Source organism: Ahaetulla prasina, chromosome 4 (genome assembly GCF_028640845.1).
Source record: "Ahaetulla prasina isolate Xishuangbanna chromosome 4, ASM2864084v1, whole genome shotgun sequence".
NCBI classification, from domain to species: domain Eukaryota; kingdom Metazoa; phylum Chordata; class Lepidosauria; order Squamata; family Colubridae; genus Ahaetulla; species Ahaetulla prasina.
Genome location: NC_080542.1, coordinates 95365891 through 95385648, shown reverse-complemented (window position 1 = coordinate 95385648; position 19758 = coordinate 95365891). Strand labels below are relative to the sequence as shown.

The window sequence follows — 19758 nt, the reverse complement described above, 5'->3', positions numbered from 1 at the left end:
TGTGGTTTGGCTTAGGACCAATCGTAAACATACTGAACTATAAATTAGTCAATCTCTTTGAAGTCCATTGCGCTATGCAGATCAGTTGGAATAAGTACAGTGCAGCATTTATTTATTTATTTTAATTTGATTTGTTTGTATCTTACCTTTATTATTTTATAAATAACTCAAGGCCAGGAACATATCTAACACACCTCCCTCCACTTCTCTATTTTCTCTGCAACAACCATGTTGAGGCGAGGTATTGGGAAACAGTAACTGGCCCAAAGTCACCCAGCCAGCTTTCACAGCTAAGGCAGGACTATATCTCTGGAACCCCACCCCTCCCCACTGAATTAATTACATTAATTGTGATTTATCTAAACACTAAGTAAGCCTAATATAGCTGAAGGTTTATAAGGCTCCAGCTGACCACATAATGATATCACTGCAATATGGATTTCTGTTTTTAATGACAATTATATTGTCTTTTTTCTGCTCCTTTCTTTTTTCCTATTTCCTTTTCCCTTCCAAGATGGAGGAGAGCTTTGACTTCTCTTCAATATTGTACAAGCTCTTTGGACCCAGGCAGGCTCAGGCAAAGGTTGCCTTCAGCAGGCCAAAACCAAGGGGGCAGTCCTTGAGTAGCCATTTCATTCCTCCTTCTTCGTCATCTCCCTAAAAGGAAATAAAGAAAAGAAAAAAATTCTATGCTGTCCCTGTTGAATATGTAAATAGAGAGTCCCACACTTAACAGTCCCCCACTCCCCTGAAGCCTGTCCTCCCTCCGGCCCCCAAGCTTTTCACCGAGGCTCAAAGCTCGGGAAAAGGTAAGCCCTCGCCGCAGCCTGTTGCGTTAACGGGCACGCGTTCCTTTCCCATTGACAAGGCAAAGGCAGCTACTTCCTAGCCGCTCAGTTACTTGACAGTCGGAAAGGAGGTTTTTTCTGGTTCTGGGTGAGAGAGGACAGGTTTGATAAGAAAGACTTGGCTTTTTTGCAGAGACGATATTCTCCCCTCATAAGGGAACAGCACCGTTCTCTAGATATGCTCTCCTCAAGTACATCTTTCGAAGTTGCAGGGTACAATTCGTAAAAATAGAAAGCACGGAGGTCGCAGGCAGGGAGAGAGAATTTTAATTTGTGCCCAAAGGGGTCTTTGGATATTGATAGGGCGTTACATAAACAATACCATTCGGTGGTTCAGCCTGCAGACCTTTTCTCCAAAATGTATTCTCCCGCATCCCCTTCCCAGGTGTTTAAAGCCTGTTAGAAAGAAAATAAATTGCGCATATAGATTTCTAAGTAGATTTAGAAAGGCGAAGCTATATCACTGCAAATCATCAGTAGAAAAAGCAAGAGAATAGTACCGATTCGGAGTTGGGGTTATACAGCAATCTGGAAACGATCACACCGAAACGCTACTAGTTATTATCACGGCCGAATAAAACTAGGGTACATTTAGTCTTATGGGGGAGCTCTGATTAGCGGAGGAAGAATTGAAGCTGCAAGAGCAACAGTTTACTTGACAGTCGGAAAAGAGGCTGGGATGGAATGCAATCTGCGGTAAAAGTGGGAAGATGTTAACAAGATTGGGGCAACAGAGCAGGTTAAGGATAAAGGCTTCTATGTTTAGGAAGACTTGTTTCGATTGAGCACATTGAACATGAATCTCGAGAGGCCGGGTGCTTGTAGGGAGACTAGCAATCCGAAGCTATTCTGGACGTTGGCCGGGAGCAGGTTTTGCATAGCAGGGAAACAACCCGAGAACCCTGGATTGGTTTGTCAAGCTTGGAGAGCCGGGATACGGTAGCGCAAGCCCTTTCCCGAACTGGAGGAGGGAAAATCTGGGGTTACCCCTTTAGGGAGATTGTGCGGAATTGAATGCCTCATTTCTTTCCGCAGATGTTCCAGCTGCAGGGCAGGGTGGGGAAGGGAAATTTCAAACTAGACACCAGAAGCCTGAGATTCCCTTGCAGCACGTAAAACAAAACTCTCATAGCCTGACCCGTTAGAAAGCAAGTCATCTCCCGGATCGCAGAGGCTGCGCGCGCGCCTCTTCAGGAAGCAAGGCTTGAGGGTCTCGGAAAATACAAATCTCCCTGGAGTGGGGGAAAAAGGGCAACCTCCCCCTCCCAGCCCTTTACGCAGCACCTGTGGAGCACGAAGCAATTCAGCTGGTTGTTTCTCCAACATTCCCTACAACCTCCCCTCCCCCGCTTTTGCCACGCCCGGGTTGCAGGACGCCACCGAACCGTTGCTGTAACGCCCAACGCCGCTCATCATTTGGTAAGCGAAAGAAACCAAGTACGAGAGCGATTGGGACGTGCTAGACGGCTGACGGTGCAACATGAGGCGAAGAGCGAGCAGGCAACTGAGTCCCGCGGGGGGAAGAGCCGCGACTTGCCTTGGGATTTTGCTACAGTGAAAGGAACGAACGGAACAGAACGAGCCTCCCTAAGATCGTCATGGGGAGAAAAGGCTAATCCTACATGCCTCGTGTACGGTTTCTCCTAGAAGGCGTGCAACAAATGGCAGCCAAGTCTTTAATCCAGGCTGCAGTGGTGGCGGTAGCAGCTCCCAGGTGAGGCGCAAGACTCCAGTTCGCGAGCTGCGGCTCTCCATACTTGCCTGCTTGCCTGCGCCTCGCCTCCTTTCCTCCTTCTGAGTCATCCCGCTGCATCTGGTAAGGCGCTCGAACTCCCTGCCTTGCATGGCTCGGGTGGGCTAATCAGGGAGTCAACTTCATGCCCGGGTGAGAATCTCTCTTTTTTCTGGGTTTTTGCACATTCCGTTTAAAGCCTTAAAACACGAAGGCCGAGAATGGGAGTTGAATGTCCCGTTGCAAAGGGAGAAAATAATTAATGTATGAATCGATCCAAAACGGAAGAATGTCCCGAGGGACGTTGTGGCCGCGACCCCAAAATACGCAATTTAACGGCTGTGTAAATGAGGTGCAGAGATTCGCCGCAAGTGGGAAATAGCAGTATGTGTATCTCGATATGCTTTTCTAAAGGGAGCATCGAAATTCAATCACCTTGAAAAAGTCTGAAGAAGGAAGGGGACAAAAATACATTCTAGTAGCTGTTGAGAGGCTTAGACAGTAAATAAATCAAATAAATTGCTTTTACTAATAGTGTATTTGCTTAACTAGGAAGGACAGAGAATAACCAGTTGTGGAAAAGAGAAGCATAAAAGCTGTTGATATTCAAATATTCAAATAATAAAAGTCTAGTTTGGGAAATGGAAGATATTGAATGGAAAACTTGAGTTAACTTATAATTCTAATTCTATTGTATTAGAGTATTAGATAAGCTATGGTAATTAAAAACAAGAACCTTGGAAGTTTTTTTAAAGGTACTGAATACTTAATATACTTTTCCTTATTTCTTTGGCAACTACTTGACAAAAAATGATACATGCAGGTGAGTGTGTGAATTGGGGATAAAGAAGAAACTATTTATTTATTTATTTGGGCCTTCAAACCATTGTTGAGTCCTGGTGTAGCTGTGAATAAGTTGATACTATACAGCAACATTTCTGGGTTTGCCCTTGCTTCCTAGGGTTGTGAGAGAATGACTGCTCTAAAGTCACCCAGCTGGCTTCATGCCTAAGGCTTGGTTTCTAGATTGGTACTTTTAACCACCATCCCAAAATGGTTAAATGCTGGAATGTAAAATGGGCTTTCTCTTCTCTTGACTAAGGGACACTATTGGAATATTTTTGTACTGGACATTCTGAAAGTACTAGTGTGACCCAGAGCGGCTGAGCAATTTCAGGAATGTTGGTGCCAACTGTTTGTTCAGAATAATCCTTGTCCTTAGTAAAAGAAAGTATTCTGAATCATAAATGAACATTACAGGTGTTACATTTCAGATCTATAGTATTATCTGAGATTTGCAGTTATTTTAAGAGATTTGGTTTATCTTCAGAATTTGGATTTAGTGCTCCTCATCCTGCTTGACTTCCCAACAGGTTAAAAAAATGTTCCGCTCTTATCTAAATTTCTTTTCTTCTAAATTGCTAAAAATCCAACCAATCCAGACACATTTGATATTTTTATGGTGTTGAACTAGGAATGGGGGGGGGGAATATTTAAGGAGTTTTTGAGCAGGACTTAGTATTGCAGAACTCTTAACTTAGCTTTTGAGACTATCTCCATTTTATATCTGAAGAAGAACATAAAGAAAATAAAGACATTGCAAGAAATAAAATTAATTATATGTATAAAGATTCAAGGTGAAGCGGTTCAAAAGAAAATGAGGCCAGCATTCCAGCCATTCTAACATTCAGTTTCTTTCTGTGCTTAACAGTATATGCTGATGTTAATAAGCTCTTTAGTGCTAATGCCACTGAAAAGTAAGACCATCTATAACAAAATGCTTATTTATATAGTAAATCCAGTGATCATAATTGATTTATTCACTTCATCTCCTATTTTGTTTACTATACTAGGGACAAACTAAGGTGAAATTAAACTTTTACTTATTAAGTCAGTGTAACTTGCTCTTTTCACTCAAACTAAATGATCCTTTAAACCAGCAGGGTTATTTTGCCTTTAACACATTGGGAGGGGGCAGTGATTTGTTTCAGGGAAACACAATAATAATACCTAAATAACGTAAAACCATGAGCAAGGATATATTTCTAAAATATTGCATGCTAGGATTCTTGAATTAACATAATAGAGGGGAATCCCTATTAGAATTCAATGATAATTGAAGTTACCTAATAGAAGCTAAATCACAAATTTAATAATATCTCAATGGAGGGTAAAGATAATTTTGGAGATAATTAAATGTGATCTTGTAGCCGTTGGATCTAAAAAAAATCTTTAACATAATTAAATGTACTTATGGTTATTATGTGCTATAGGAATTGTCATTGGCTTTGATAGGTCATAGGAATAACTTGCCATGGATTGCTCTATTGGTAAAAATGAAAATGGAATTACCGTATTTTTCAGAGTATAAGATGCACTTCCCCCCAAAAAAAAGTGGGTGAAAATTTTGGTGCGTCTTATACAACAAATGTTGTGGTGGTGGTGGGAGTTGGTGAGGCACTGATCAACTGTTCTAGAATGGGCTGTGGCGGCAGTGGCAAATGGCCATGTCAAATAGGCCACAGCGGCAGTGAATGGGCCACATCGAATGGGCCGCACCGGTGGCGAATGGCTGGTGGTGAACAGGCCGTGGCAGCGGTGAACAGAGCATGGAGGTGGCAGTGAATGGGTGGTGGCGAATGGGCTGCAACTATGGTGAACAGGCTGCCACTGTGTCAAACGGAGGTGCACCAAATGGGGCACAGCAGCTGCAAACGGGCCACAGCAGCGGCAAATGGGTGCTGTGAATGGGCCACAGTGGTGGCGAATGGGCCACAGAGGTGAACAAGCCGCGGCGAAGAGGCTGCAGTAAATGTACCAGATGAATACCTAATGGATGCCGGGAGGCAGAGGCACATTTTTTTCTTGTTTTCCTCCCAAAAAAAGGTAGGTGCGTCTTATAGTTTGGATCGTTTGAAAAATATGGTAAGTCAACATGAAACATTCACTGGGAAAAATATAGGCATATACTTAAAATCATATAGCAATTGAACTGTTCTTCTATGCATGCCGATCCAGAAAAGAGCTCTGGATACTTCAATAGAATTGAGGCCCACCAGTCTTAGTCTGATGATCTTTTGTCTTTATTAAATATCAGAATTTATTTTCTGATTACTTAATTGAACCTATAATATAGAAAAAGATTTAACATAATTTCTTGAGCTTTCTCTGTTTCCCCCCCAATCATTATGACCACTAGTTGAGTCTGAAGGTAAATCAGCATACCTAAGCCTAACCCTATGGTAAAGACTGCTTCATGTATACTAATCGTAACATCAGATTTTTTTAAAAAAATATACTTTTATGTAGTTTTGAGCAGATAAAATCTTTCCATGAATTTCTTTGGGCTTGGGGAGAAATTGTGAATATTTTTTTAAAAAAGGGCAAAGAAGAATATTTTGGGGAAAAGACAATTTCTTGAGTAGGTTGGATCCTTACCACAGATACCTTGAAATGAAAGAGTTTACTCCCTACATTGCCCTCATTATTCCAATACTTCTACAGACATGATTAATTCAGCATCCAACCTTGGCACGTAATTCAAAACCGCATATAACAATTTTCAAAAATATTGGAATGTTTTGTGCTTGCTTTAGGAAGTATTATAAACTTCCTATTATAAACAATTATTTGGCCTTTAACTAAAATTAGTATTATTGTTTGACCGATAATATATATATTAATGTTCTTACTTAATATGTTTGACCAGGAAGTACCCACCACTATAGAATGTTACATTCGCTGTAGAGTGAACTGTAGAAATATATTTTTTCAATCCACATTCTTTAGTTTGTATTTAATGGAAACAGATCTTATTTCCATACTGTGATTTGATCATTAGAATTAAGTCTTTACTTCATGTGCCAACATCCTCCCATCATCAACTTCGATCCTATTGCATCCTCATTCCATCCCTTAGTTTTTAAGATATGGTATAGTTTGGAGAAAAAATTGAGTTCGTAATAATCATGGCTTGGTAATTTAATTCTGTTTGACATTGGAATGACTCCCAGAAAGCCCAACCACCGTCATAAACAGTGGTGAGAAACATTGAGTCGTGATGAAGCAATACTTCAGTAGAGAAATAAGAAAGAAGACTTACGGAACAAAATTATTATGAGGGAGTGAGAAAATAAATTCTGCAGTTCCAAATTTATAATACTTATTTTTAAGCAGACAGGTATTATTTCATGAGCATTATATTGAGCCACGGCGGTGCAGTGGTTAGAGTGAAGTACTGCAGTAGTAGTACTGTAGTACTGCAGTACTACTTCTGCTGACTGCTGGTTGCCAGCAATTTGGCCATTCGAATCTCACCAGGACCAAGGTTGACTCTGCCTTCCATCCTTCCAAGCTTGGTAAAAATGAGGACCAGATTGTTGGAGACAATAAACCGCTTATAAAGGGCTGTGAAGCGATATATAAGTCTAAGTGCTATTGTTATTATAATTGCCAGCAAGCAATACATCTACAGTTTTCTTTATATTTGGAAAGAAGAAAAATGTTTTTGATATTCCACAATATCCTCTTGCAAAGTTTATTTATTTAAATACACCCACACCCACTCATCCACACCAATAGACATTTTCTAGGTTTCTGATAGTTGCTGATAGTTGAAAAGTTTGTCTCTAAAAATATGTCTTCCTATTTTAAACCAAGATTTGACTCATATTGAACATGTCTCAATTGCCTGTCTTTGGATATCATATTAAGTAATAGCTGAGTTCACACTACTACATGAAGCCAAAATGAAACCATAATTTGGGTTAATATTATGTAAGGATCCAGTAGGATCCTCCTATTCTAGTAAATCCAGACTAAATTCTCACTGCTTATAACTTACTCTTATGCTAATATTTATAATCTTCCAATAGAAGTCCTTTCAATTACTCATTCTTCAAATTTAATTAAAATAGTTTAGAACTTTGGTTCTGGCCTACAGACTTTTCACAGCATGCAACATCAACTTTGTACAGAATCACTGATTCCAGGTGATTTGTACAATCAAAGTTGTTGATTGCATCTGGTTAGCAAGATATGGCCTTGCTCACAGCAAAGGCTGTGTGCTCTGCTATAATATATGAGGATCTTATTTGCTCACTGAAAATATTCCCAAAGAAGGAATTAGTGTTCCATGTTAGTAAATTTTGAGAATATTTACAAAGAAACAATACATTAAAATATCATTGCCTAACATGCGTAACCATTTATTTTTATTCTCAGGGTTATTTATCCAGTTCATATAAAATATCCTTTGCCTTTTTTCCCTTCTATTATTTCTAGATGCAAAGCTAAATTTCCTGAGAGTGCTGGATCATAACTCTTGATTTAAGAAATTGTCAAGCTCAGAGTTTGTTATCTTGTGATTGAACCATGACTAAGGGAAAAGCTTTTAATGCACTCAAAGACAGGTGCATGCAATGGTTTTTTTCTATTTATGGTCTTGTGTCTAGCAGTAATGTTCTGTAGATAGAACTGAACTTCAAAATTTTCATTATTTTGGGCTTCTGGCTCTCAAAAAAATCAGACTAAATTCTAAATTTGTATGTGTATATTTTTATGTGTTGCAAATGTTATAATTAAGATGTATTGTTCACAAAGTATATTTCAATACTAAATCTGCTTATCGCAGAAGGGAGAGGCAGGGTGGTCTAATTTTTTTTAAATCCCCTGGGATAAAGGACCTCCCATACCATTTGGTTGGTAAGAGACTATAGGTATTGTAATGTGATACACGACAATACCAAGAGATATTACAAGAAAGGGTAAAATAGGCATTTCAAAAAGAGGTAAAAAAAGTTGTGCAAGAAGACTGTGAATCATGCCTGATGGTAGCTAAAATAGCAAAGTTGCAATCCCAGAGGACTAATACTTATAGCTGGGCAATGCTTCAGAATCAAATTAAAGAAATACTTCGAAGCACATGGGCCCCAGATGAAGTACAGATAGTTCTTGACTTACAACAGTTCATTTAGTGACCGTTCAAAGCTACAATGGCACTGGTAAAAGGGACATGACCATTTTTCACACTTATGACCGTTGCAGCATCCCCATGGTTACGTGATCAAAATTCAGGTGCTTGGCAAATGGTGCATATTTATGATGGTTGCAGTGTCCTGGGGCCATGTGATAAACTTTTGCAAAGTTCTGCCAAGTCAAGTCAATGGGGAAGCCAGATTCACTTAACAGTCACATTACTAACTTAATAATTCACTTAGAACTATGGCATAAGAAAAGTCGTAAAATAGGGCAAAATTCACTTAACATATGTTTCACTTAGCAACATAAATTTTGGGCTCAATTGTGGGTCATAAATCAAGGATTATCTGTACTTGTCTGCAACTCCTTTGAGCAGCTGTGCTTAAAAGCACCTTTTGGCTGAATCCAAAGTCAGCTTGAAAACTGCTTTGTGTGGAATGCAGTCCTAATTATCATAAATATGACATTAATTTTCTTTCGTATTATATGCTTGTAATCAGTTGCTTAATCATTTAGATTGCGTCCCGTGTAGAATTCAGGAAGCTAAAATCATTTTTTTAAAAAAAGAACTGTAGTATTTGTCTAGAAGATTGTATGTTGTCTATGAAAATTAAAGCAGTGTTGGAGTTCTGAAGCTACAGAATTCTAGCAATGACAAAAGAGAATTTATACCTCAGAGGAGAAAAAACCCAGCTCTCTTTCAGAGTCAAAAGACTTCTTTTCCCAGACTAGGGCCTATTACTAATGGAAAATTCACAATTTCTTTTGGTCCTGTTCTACTTAGAAATACATAATACATAATTTTTTCTCTTTGATTGTGGATAGACTTATGAAATATCTGAGTAATGTGAGAGCATTGTAAGTCAGAATGAACTTTATTCTAGTGAAGAAAGAAAGTTGATAGAACTCAGATTGATTAACTCTTTAATGCCCGTCTTTGGAACATGTGAAACAAAACTTTGATGTCCATAGCAATCAAATTTTGCACACTGGTAATTAAACAACAATATTTTGGGATCAGAAACTGTGGCTTATAAGCCTATTTGAGTTCCAGCATGCTTTTTTTCAGATAGTGAAACCGCTGTAAATGCTGGAGGCTTTATTTCAGCTGCTATGCTTCTCTACCAGATGGCCAAACCATCAGTCATGCTGTGGTCAAATGATAGAATGTTCTGCTGTTGTGAACTGAGTCATATTGCTTCTTGCTGATGGTCACTGACCCAGCTAGGAGATTTGTGTTTTCAACACTCAGCAGTCATCTTTTAGTTAATTAGTGTGTGACTATGGAGGACAATTACAAAGGCCATGAACTTTAAAAAAAAAACAGTGGCAAAGTGCAAGGAACCTGTTTCCCTAAGGCAGAAAACATAATGGATAGGAAACTTTGTGTGGAATGCATGTTGTTTATTCTTTCATTCTCAAGCATGATATAATGTGCTTTATTGGAAGGTTGCAAAATTATTACCTCAAGAAAAGCTCTCTGGTTTGTTTGTGATCTCTGTCTCTGTACATTGTAAGTTATTTTTGGATATTAAAGAAATAGGCCCCTCCACAATACCAATTAATATGAAAAGAGGCGAACTCCAAAATAGTCCAGGACAAGAAAATGGATGGGGCCAGAAGAAAAACTAAAATACATTAAATGTAAATTTAATCAAATCAATAAAAGTTAATATCAAACCAAATTATTTATTACATGTCACCAACCCAAACTACAAGTTAACAAGTTATAATGAGAGTAGCATGGAATAGTAGAGTATAGCACAGGGATACCCTATAGCCATGATGGCGAACCTACGGCATGCGTGCCACAGGTGGCACGCATAGCCATATCAGTGGGCATGCCAGCTCAGCTCCAGTGTGCATGTGCATACCAGCCAGCTGATTTTCAGGCCTTCTGGGCCCACCAATAGTAGGGAAACAGGTTGTTTCCTGCCTCTGGAGGGCCTGTTTTTCTTTCTCACTTGCTCCTCTCTATGTATCTAGGGAGAGTGAAAACGGCCTTCCCCAGGTCCTCTGGAGGCCCAAAACGGCCCATTTCTCAACTTCCAGTTGGACAGGAAGTGATGTTTTTTGCTGTCCCCAGCCTCCAGAGACTCCAAATAGGCTCAAGAGGCTGGGGACAGCAAAAAAAGTCACTTCCTGTCCAACCGGAAGTTAGGAAATGGGCTGTTTCAGGCCTCTAGAGGGGCTCCGAGGGGGTGGGGAAGGCTGTTTTCGTCCTCCCCAGATGCATAGAGAGGATCTGGAGCTAGGTGAGAAAGAAAAGCGGGTCTACCGGACCATCGCATGCAAGGAGCTGGGGGGGGAGGGGGGGTTGTGTGTGCATGTGCGGGACGGGGTGCATAGAATTATGAGTGTGGCCACACATGCGCGCAAAACTCCCTCCCCATCCTGGCACACAATAGCAAAAAGGTTAGCCTATCACTGCTCTATAGCTTACTATATAATGGACCAATCATTATTTCTCAACCCCAAGGTGATGTTGTAAGAATAAAAATGAAAGAGACACCATACACGTTACTCTGAGAAATGCCAGCATATAAATATAATATAAACAACATATTCCTCACATATTTGATCATGTTTCTTTAACATTGCAAATAAGTAGTTAACATAAAATCTTGGAGAGGCTATATGAGATTATGAACAGTTGTGCTATGAAGTATTTTCTGCTGGAGGAAAATAATCTGTTTATACCAATACCAATGTCCAGAAACCAGAATGTTTTCTAGATGTATCATATTGCACCACTTGCTCTAAGACTAGAGCCTTTCTAGTAGTAGACTTCGAATGGAAATGTTTAATAAAACAGTAGTTTTATTATACTTTTCCTGTAGTTCATTAGTTAAGACTGAGGACAGAAATATAATTTGATTTCCTTAGTTGTCTGAAGGGTGAATATTTTGGCTTCTCGCAAAGGAGATGGGAATTATATTGGTAATGGAAAAGAAAGAAAAGTATAAGTTTCTTTCCAAATGCTCTGTCTGAATGTGGACAAGTTTGGCATCAGGAAAAAGAAGATATGAAATATATCAGATTTTCATTAGCCACAACAAGGCTTTATTAGGCTGAGATCATGGAAGGTAGCAGGGAAGAAAAAGAACTAGACTAGGTCTGTACCCAAAAAATACTTTCTGCATTTTACTGGGCACATCTCAAATTCGGAGAAGTTGTTACATGCTATTGTGTAGACTGGCTGTTATACTGCATCATAGAACAACTTCCTTACAGGGTGCAACCATTTACAGAACACTAGATTCCACCAGCCTCTTCAAAGCTCCAGATTGCTTTTGTTCATTTTTCTGGGCAGAAAGGTATGCTTACTATATGCCCTGAGTTGCACGTGTCCATTAAACTGTTTGCCTCCACCAGCAGTCTAGCTTCCTGTTTTATTTTTGCTTTAATCATTTCTTTTTTGAATATAAAATATTAGGTTGGGTAGAAAATCTGGCAAGTGTCAAAGGAGATATTGTAAAGCACCTGGATTAAATTATCACTTGAAAATCCATTTGTAGGATTACTTTGCATTCTGAATAGAGTGAGTTTCATTTTAAACTTATTTAAATGAAAAATTATTCCAGAAATTCTTGAATTTTTCTAGGAATCATGCTAAAATTTTAAAAGAAAAGAAAATATTGATTTTTGCTTAGATTAAAGAATCATAGAAGGACAGGTGATTGAGGAAAACAGTATCAAGCTATCCCCTCCATCCAAAGATTGTGTGACTCATACTGTACTTAATAGAAAAAGAAATATCTAGATTGTATTACTTGTTATTGTTCAAATAACATTTGAAATGACATGCTTCCAGTAGGCAGTCAATAGTTTGTCTTTGATCAACGTAGGGATAAAAGGAAAAATAATATACATATGGCTTAGGTCTTTTTCTCTTTTCCTTCAACAGAAAAAATGTATTGAAACATTCAAGCTATTTTCTGCTAGCTTGTTAAGTCTTTATTCAGCTTTCCAATCAAAATGTAGCCTTCTGAGCCTAGGTGTTTGCAAGAAGACTTGCAAAATGATGATAGTGCTGTCTAGTTATAGAACTGAAAGCAACTCATCAGGCCCTGTAGGATGACCTGCTGGGTTGACAGCTGTGTCATTTTTGCAGTTACAGATATAACAGGAAGTTTATGGAAGCCTCCCTTGATTGAGTTCGTTTTGCTGGTCATACATTTTGACATCAGAATATAATGAGTGTGGTTCACCATGGATACTTTCAGCTAATAGTAATGCTTAAAAAACAACAACCTGTCATCTGATTATTCTTATAAATGTTCCATTTATATACTTAAGGGTTAGAAAAGAGAATATTAGTATTCTCAATACAGGGATTGTGTAATAAAATATAAAATATTTTGACTTTTTAATTTGCAGAATGGACTCCCTTTAAAATATTTAACAAAGAAATATCTTACTTTCAAAAAAAGCATAAGATTAGGCCCTGCTGTTCAGAGAAAAATGGCAGTTGGGGGAGAGCTCTGGAATATATTAAGTATTAATTTAGAAATGAATAGATTTTGTTATTACTGCATCAAGGATATACATGTGTATTATCTTAATTCTAATAAAAAGAATACAAAAGTCATTCATTGGAGCATCATATGACAGATGGTGAGACAGGAAAGGGAGTGGTCTGAATGTGATTTGGAACAGAGGTTTGAATGGCATTAGATCTCCATAAACCTCCACTAGATAAACTACTTGTGATTAATAGCTTCTTAATCCTCTTAATGGCATGTAGAGCTTTAACTAAAATGATAGTTCAGAAGAGTCACCTTGCATTGAATATCTGATATGGAAACAATTTGGATGATATGTATATAGAATATAATTACTATTAAATTGCTTTAATGTTGTAGGGAAAAATGCTGGCTTTTGTTACAAATGACTCTTCAGTTCCTAAGTGGAATGTAGAAACATTTTCATGTCATTTATGTGGTAGTTTACAGTACAAAATTGTGCAATCTATCTGAAAGATGTAGTTTCCAGCATTGTTGACTTTTTATTATCTTGAGTTGTAAATTGGAGACTGTTAAGCAACAAAAGGTTTGGAATATGAGCTAATACTAAACATGTCATAAGTCTTAAGCATGCTGTTATTTTGGTCTGCTAGAGTATATGTACTTTGAAAAAGTGTTGGCTTCTGCTCACCAGTTATCTCAACCAACCCCTTTCAGATTCATTCTGTCTTAAGTTTGAGCTGTCTCTAAAACTTCTCTTTTCCCAGGAGTTCTATAATATCTCTTTCCACTTCCTTATTATATGCTCATCAAGTGTGCCTTGGTTGCTAATTGGTCTCTAGGTGAAATCATATTCAACAAGAGAGTTCCAGGAAGGATTGGAACAAGTCTATTAAAGCATTCTCCCATAGTGTGTGCTCCCCTGAAGACTCCATCACATCAGATCTGTAAATACAGGAATGTCAGTATCTACTTTTTAAGCCATCCTGGGACATTTAAACAATGATTATGATGAGTGCACTGATCAGGGGCATTTTCAGAAAAGATAAAATAGCCAAGAAGGTAGTCATGACCACACAATCAAAGCCCCATCTAAGGTGAGGATGGCAACCATGCAGTTGTGGTTGCCATCCTCACCTTTTTCCATCTCTGTGGGCACTCCTAGCTCTGACACCAAGCAATAACAAGTAAAAAGAGCATGGACAAAGAAAATAGAAAAAAGATAAACACATTTAAATATTTATAATAAGAAAGCTGTGAGAGATTACTAGAATGGTCACAATTTACCTAGTAACAAGCATTTTTAAGTCCTATGAACTTTAGTGGAATAGCTCAATATTTCTATATTTTGTGAGCTATTGGGCTGGTTTGTGCTCTGAGCTTGTTCTTCAATTTCCAAATATTTTGTCACCAGACTGAGTAACATCATCAGTTGAACTTAATGGGGCTGCTTAAAATTTAGGTGAATTGCATCCAACATGTTTTAAGTCAGCTGTTTTAAAAAAAGACATAAATAAGAGTATCCTAAGCTGAAGAGATTTTAACAGAAAAAATAAGTATCATTGCATAGGTATAGTTTTGGAAGTAGAGCAATAGAACTCTGTTGGCTTTCTTCCTTCCAAATCTATAGGATATGACCCATTGTAAAATTTCTTCTAGAGGCCAATTAGGTTGATTATTTAACTCAGTTACAGGTGGTCCTCCACTTATGACCATAATGAACCTTGTGGCAAGATGGGTGGCAAATAAATTAAATTAATAAATAATAAATTGGAACCTAAAATTTTCATTGCTGAGCAAAGCAGTTATTGAGTTGTGCCCCATTTTATAATTTTTTTTTAACCACAGTGTTAAACAAATCATCACAAAAGGGAATTTGACTTCCTCCATGACTCTGTTTGTTGGAAGCCTGCTGGAAAAGCTACAAATGGTGATCACATGACCCTGGGACAGTGCAACTGTCATAAATATGTTGAGTGTCTGAATTTTTATCACGTGACCATGAGGATGCTGCAATGGTTATAACCACTTGTAAGTCATTTTTCCCCAGTGTTGTTATAAGTTAAAACAATCACTTAATAAATGATTGTAAGTTGAAGACTATCTGTAGTTGATTAGCCTGCTTTTCAGAACGTTCCTATTTCTGAATCTTGCTTTGGTTAATAACAGCCACATCCTAACAGAATGGAAGAAATAACAGCATCTAGATAAAAATTTTAACTTGCAGAATTTCAAGTGCTTGAAAGTTATTCCAGTTACAGATTTCTGTTACATGATGTACATAATTCCCAACCATGATGTTGTATGTTTCATTGTGAAGCTGGTGTTTGTGAATCTCTCTAAAATTGCTAGGTATTCTTTTTGTAAAGCAATTGTGTATGTTGAATATTCCTAACACATCTGTTTTTTTCTGTAAATGTAATTTAAAAAATAAATATGAAAAGTTAAGATAATATCTCCAACTCAGACCTGGCTATTGATAATTTCATTAATTTGCCAACGTAATTTTCTTAGCAAAAATTCTGGAATAGTTTTTCATTTCCTCTTCTTGAATTTTCTTTTTTTTTTTCTTTCCCATCTTGCTTGGAGCCCCATTATTTTGGTCACTCTTTCACCCAAATTTTAAGCAAACCCTACTCCATTTAGCTTTCAGAAATCTTTAGAGACCTATTAAGTACCAATCTCATTGTTTTCTCTTCATGCCTCTATGGACATGACCCTTAGACATCAAGATATTTAAGCTTTAAGTTCATTATTAACACTTGCAGTGACTGGTCTGGTTTTACTTCATCTAGTATCAAATGATTTGTTCTTGCAATTCAATATATTCTCAGAAATTATCACCAATACATTTCAAAGGTATTCGTTTTTCCTCATTCAGCCTCTAGAATTGTCTTTCTTTGTAGGGATACATGACTCTGATTTTTGGTGCACTACGTGTCATCAAATCCATGTTTGACCCTTCATGAGGGGCCGGAATAGCTCAGGCTGTTAAGAAAGCCTGTTATTAGAACACAGTAGCCTGCAATTACTGCAGGTTCAAGCCCGGCCCAAGGTTGGCTCAGCCTTCCATCCTTTATAAGGTAGGTAAAATGAGGACTCAGATTGTTGGGGGGGCAATAAGTTGACTTGGTAAAAAATATACAAATAGAATGAGACTATTGCCTTATACACTGTAAGCCACCCTGAGTCTTCGGAGAAGGGCGGGATATAAATGTAAAAAGAAAAAGACAAATGGCACTGAGTTTTAAGTCTGAGGGAAGGACCTCAGGAGCAATAAGAGAGCAGGACAGACAAAAGGCAGAGATCTGGGAGATATTTGGGGGTAGTTGAGGCATGCTGTGATTGTAAATGCAGGCTGCCAAGCATCTGAATTTTGATCACGTGAATGCAGGGGCACTAGGCCATAAATACAATTCATTCAGCACTGTTGTAACTTTGAATGGTTGTTAAGTGAGGACAGGGTGGATTTGATTTAATTCTACTAGTAAAAAGTCTTGATTTAAATCAACTTGATTTAAATCATAATTTTTAAAGAGCAATTGTCATCTCTGTCCCGCAGCCGCTCCTTCTCTGACCTGCTATTGACTCACCTACAGTCCCAATATTGCAGAATATATAGCCTCATGCTACATAACCAAGCTCCATTTAATGCTGAATAAACTAAATTATTGATGTATCTTAAATAGAAAACTATCATGATAGATTTTTACTCCAAAAGCATTAAAATAAAATTAAAATAAATTTGATAAAAAATAAAAAGATCAGATTTTTTTTGATTTTTTTAAAATCATTTATTTTTATTCACCCTGAATAAGGACCACTTATACTCATTTTGGTTTGGGAGCAGGTTATTTTGATAGTCTTTTATAATTTTCTTTGTTATTTACTTACAGAAGCTACACACAAAAATGTATGTCACATATCACAACTCTTGCAATCCTTTCTTAAAAGTGCAATTATTGATTTGGTAAAGCCATAACAGATGAAATCATAATCTACTGCAGAAATAGTGTGAACACTATTAGGAAGATGCTTAAAATGTAATCTTTCATCTTCCATCTTGTTTTGCTTTTCAAGGAGATCAGAAAGCATTCAGAAAGTACTTCTTGATACTAATTGACCTGAAAGAGTATTATTTTGGAAAGAACATCCTTTTAATTCATTTCTTTGAATTTGTTTATTTAAAAATCATTAGTATAAAATAAAACATTTGAATATCAGTGGATGTTCTGGATGGTCACCTTGTTCTATGTTACCCCTTTCAGTCTGCTAGAAAAAGCTGTTTTTAATTAGCTGTGATAAGATTATCCCAATGTAGAGAGTACCTCTGGAGGCAATATATTATTTGAATTCAAGGAACTGTCTTTGGATTAAAGGTAAAATTAACTCACACGCAGCATATATCAGCACCTGTTAGGAATATATGTATTAAGTATTGGAATGAAATGGGCATCAAACTAGATTAGTATATATAATGGATACTCCATACATGTTTAAAAATCCAACGCTTCTTAGAGAGCTATTTTCATGCCTCTTCTACTATAATTAAATTAACTGAATACAGTAATATGTCAGAAACATCCATTTTACTAGAGTCTGCCAGTTTAGTTTACTCCCCCCACGCCCACCCCACCCCATCTTTTGTAGACAGATGGCCCTTTGAAATAAAGCACTTTAGTTTGTAATGAGAGAATAAAATTCAAATTGTACTGAGCAGATAATCTAACAGATCAACCAAGATGACTTGTGGGCAGGCTTGTGTCTGCTATTCTTCACTGTGAAGACTTCTAGAATAGACAGAGCAATTTAAATCAAGACTCTTAAAAATATACTCATGTAGTTGATTTTAGTGATGCTTTGTATGGGTTTGTAGCACAATAATGTTGGGTTTTTAAAACACTTTCATTTATTTGAGTTATTGTGTTAAGGACTAACTCACTGGCTATCTGAAATCAACTTTTTGTGGTTTCCACTGCTGTTATCATTACATCATTTTCTTTTGGAGCTTCTTTTAATTTGAGTTTGAAGAGATCAGCAGTCCATTAAAATAATCTTGCTCTCTGAGTCTGAATTTGTGTTCTTCATTTTCCACCCATTTAATAAAAGTGCTTCTGTTAAAACAACACAGCTTTGAATAGAATAGAATAGAATTCTTTATTGGCCAAGTGTGATTGGACACACAAGGAATTTGTCTTTGTGCAAACTCTCTCAGTGTACATAAAAGAAAAGATACATTCGTCAAGAATCATAAGGTACAAGACTTAATGATAGTCATAGGGAAACAGTCAATATAAATCTTAAGGATATACAGTCATAAGTGGGAGGAGATGGGTGATAGGAATGATGAGAAGATTAATAGTAATGCAGACTTAGTAACTAGTCTGACAGTGTTGAGGGAATTATTTGTTTATCAGAGTGATGGTGTTCGGGGAAAAACTGTTCTTGTGTCTAGTTGTTCAGGTGTGCAGTGCTCTATAGCGTCGTTTTGAGGGTAGGAGTTGAAACAGTTTATGTCTAGGATGCGAGGGGTCTGTAAGTATTTTCACAGCCCTCTTTTTGACTCGTGCGATATAAAGGTCCTCAACGGAAGGCAGGTTGGTAGCCATTGTTTTTTCTGCAGTTCTAATTATCCTCTGAAATCTGTGTCTGTCTTGTTGGGTTGCAGAATCAAACCAGACAGTTATAGAGGTGCAGATGACGGACTCAATAATTCCTCTGTAGAACTGGATCAGCAGCTTCTTGGGCAATTTGAGTTTTCTGAGTTGACGTAGAAAGAACATACTTTGGTGTGCTTTTTTGATGATGTTTTTGATGTTGGGTGTCCATTTTAGGTTGTGAGATATGGTAGAACCTAGAAATTTGAAGATATCTACTGTTGATGCTGTGTTGTCTAGTATTGTAAGAGGTGGTAGTATGAGAGGGTTTCTCCTAAAGTCCACCATCATTTCTACGGTTTTGAATGTTTTTTTTTTTATTTTGTTACAACAATATATATAAGCACTACACAAAAAGATTATATAGTATATAAACATATATATGAGGAAACATTAGGAGGTATAAGCATATATATATATAAGAAGAAGAAGAAAAGAAAAACAATAGGACAGGAACGGTAGGCACGTTTGTGCTCTTATGCACGCCCCTTATGGTCCTCTTAGGAATGGGGTGAGGTCAATAGTACAAAGTTTTTGGTTAAAGCTTTTGGAATTATGGGAAGAGACCACAGAGTCAGGTAAAGTGTTCTAAAGCACTGATGATTCTGTTACAGAAGTCATATTTTCTGCAATCTAGATTAAAGTGGTTAACATTAAGTTTAAATCTATTGGTTGCTCTTGTATTATTGCAATTAAAGCTCCAAATTGTTCTGGTCGCACCACGAGGCTAGTTGTTTAACCTTCTATCTGTATGTGGATTCATCATTGTCTCGAATGAGATCAATCATTGTTGTGTCATCTGTCAACTTCAGTAGTTTAACAGATGGATTGTTTGAGATGCAATCACTGGTATATAAAGAGAAGAGAAGTGGAGAGAGCACACAGCCTTGTGGGGCGCCTGTGCTAATTGTACAGATATCTGGTGTGATTCTGCTTAGCTTCACCTGCTGCTTCCTGTCTGTTAGGAAACTTATGATCTATGTACAAGTGTGTTCAGGTACCAGTAGCTGGTTTAGCTTAGTTAGAAGAATGTCTGAAATGATGGTGTTGAATGCTGAAATGAAGTCTACAAAGAG

At 37.6% G+C, this 19758-nt stretch overlaps 1 protein-coding gene across 10 annotated transcripts in view; it reads left to right on the top strand.

Annotated features, from left to right (window-relative positions):
- Positions 1-1948: 1948 nt before the first annotated feature.
- Positions 1949-19758, top strand: part of LRRC3B (leucine rich repeat containing 3B) — an 83359-nt gene continuing 65549 nt past the window's right edge. For 5 of the 10 annotated variants that reach the window (XM_058183320.1, XM_058183317.1, XM_058183316.1 and 2 more), the window contains exon 1: positions 1949-2733. The gene's annotated coding sequence lies outside the window, so the exon portion shown is untranslated. The remainder of the gene's footprint in view (positions 2734-19758) is intronic. The other 5 variants (XM_058183314.1, XM_058183319.1, XM_058183315.1 and 2 more) reach the window with 2 other exon arrangements.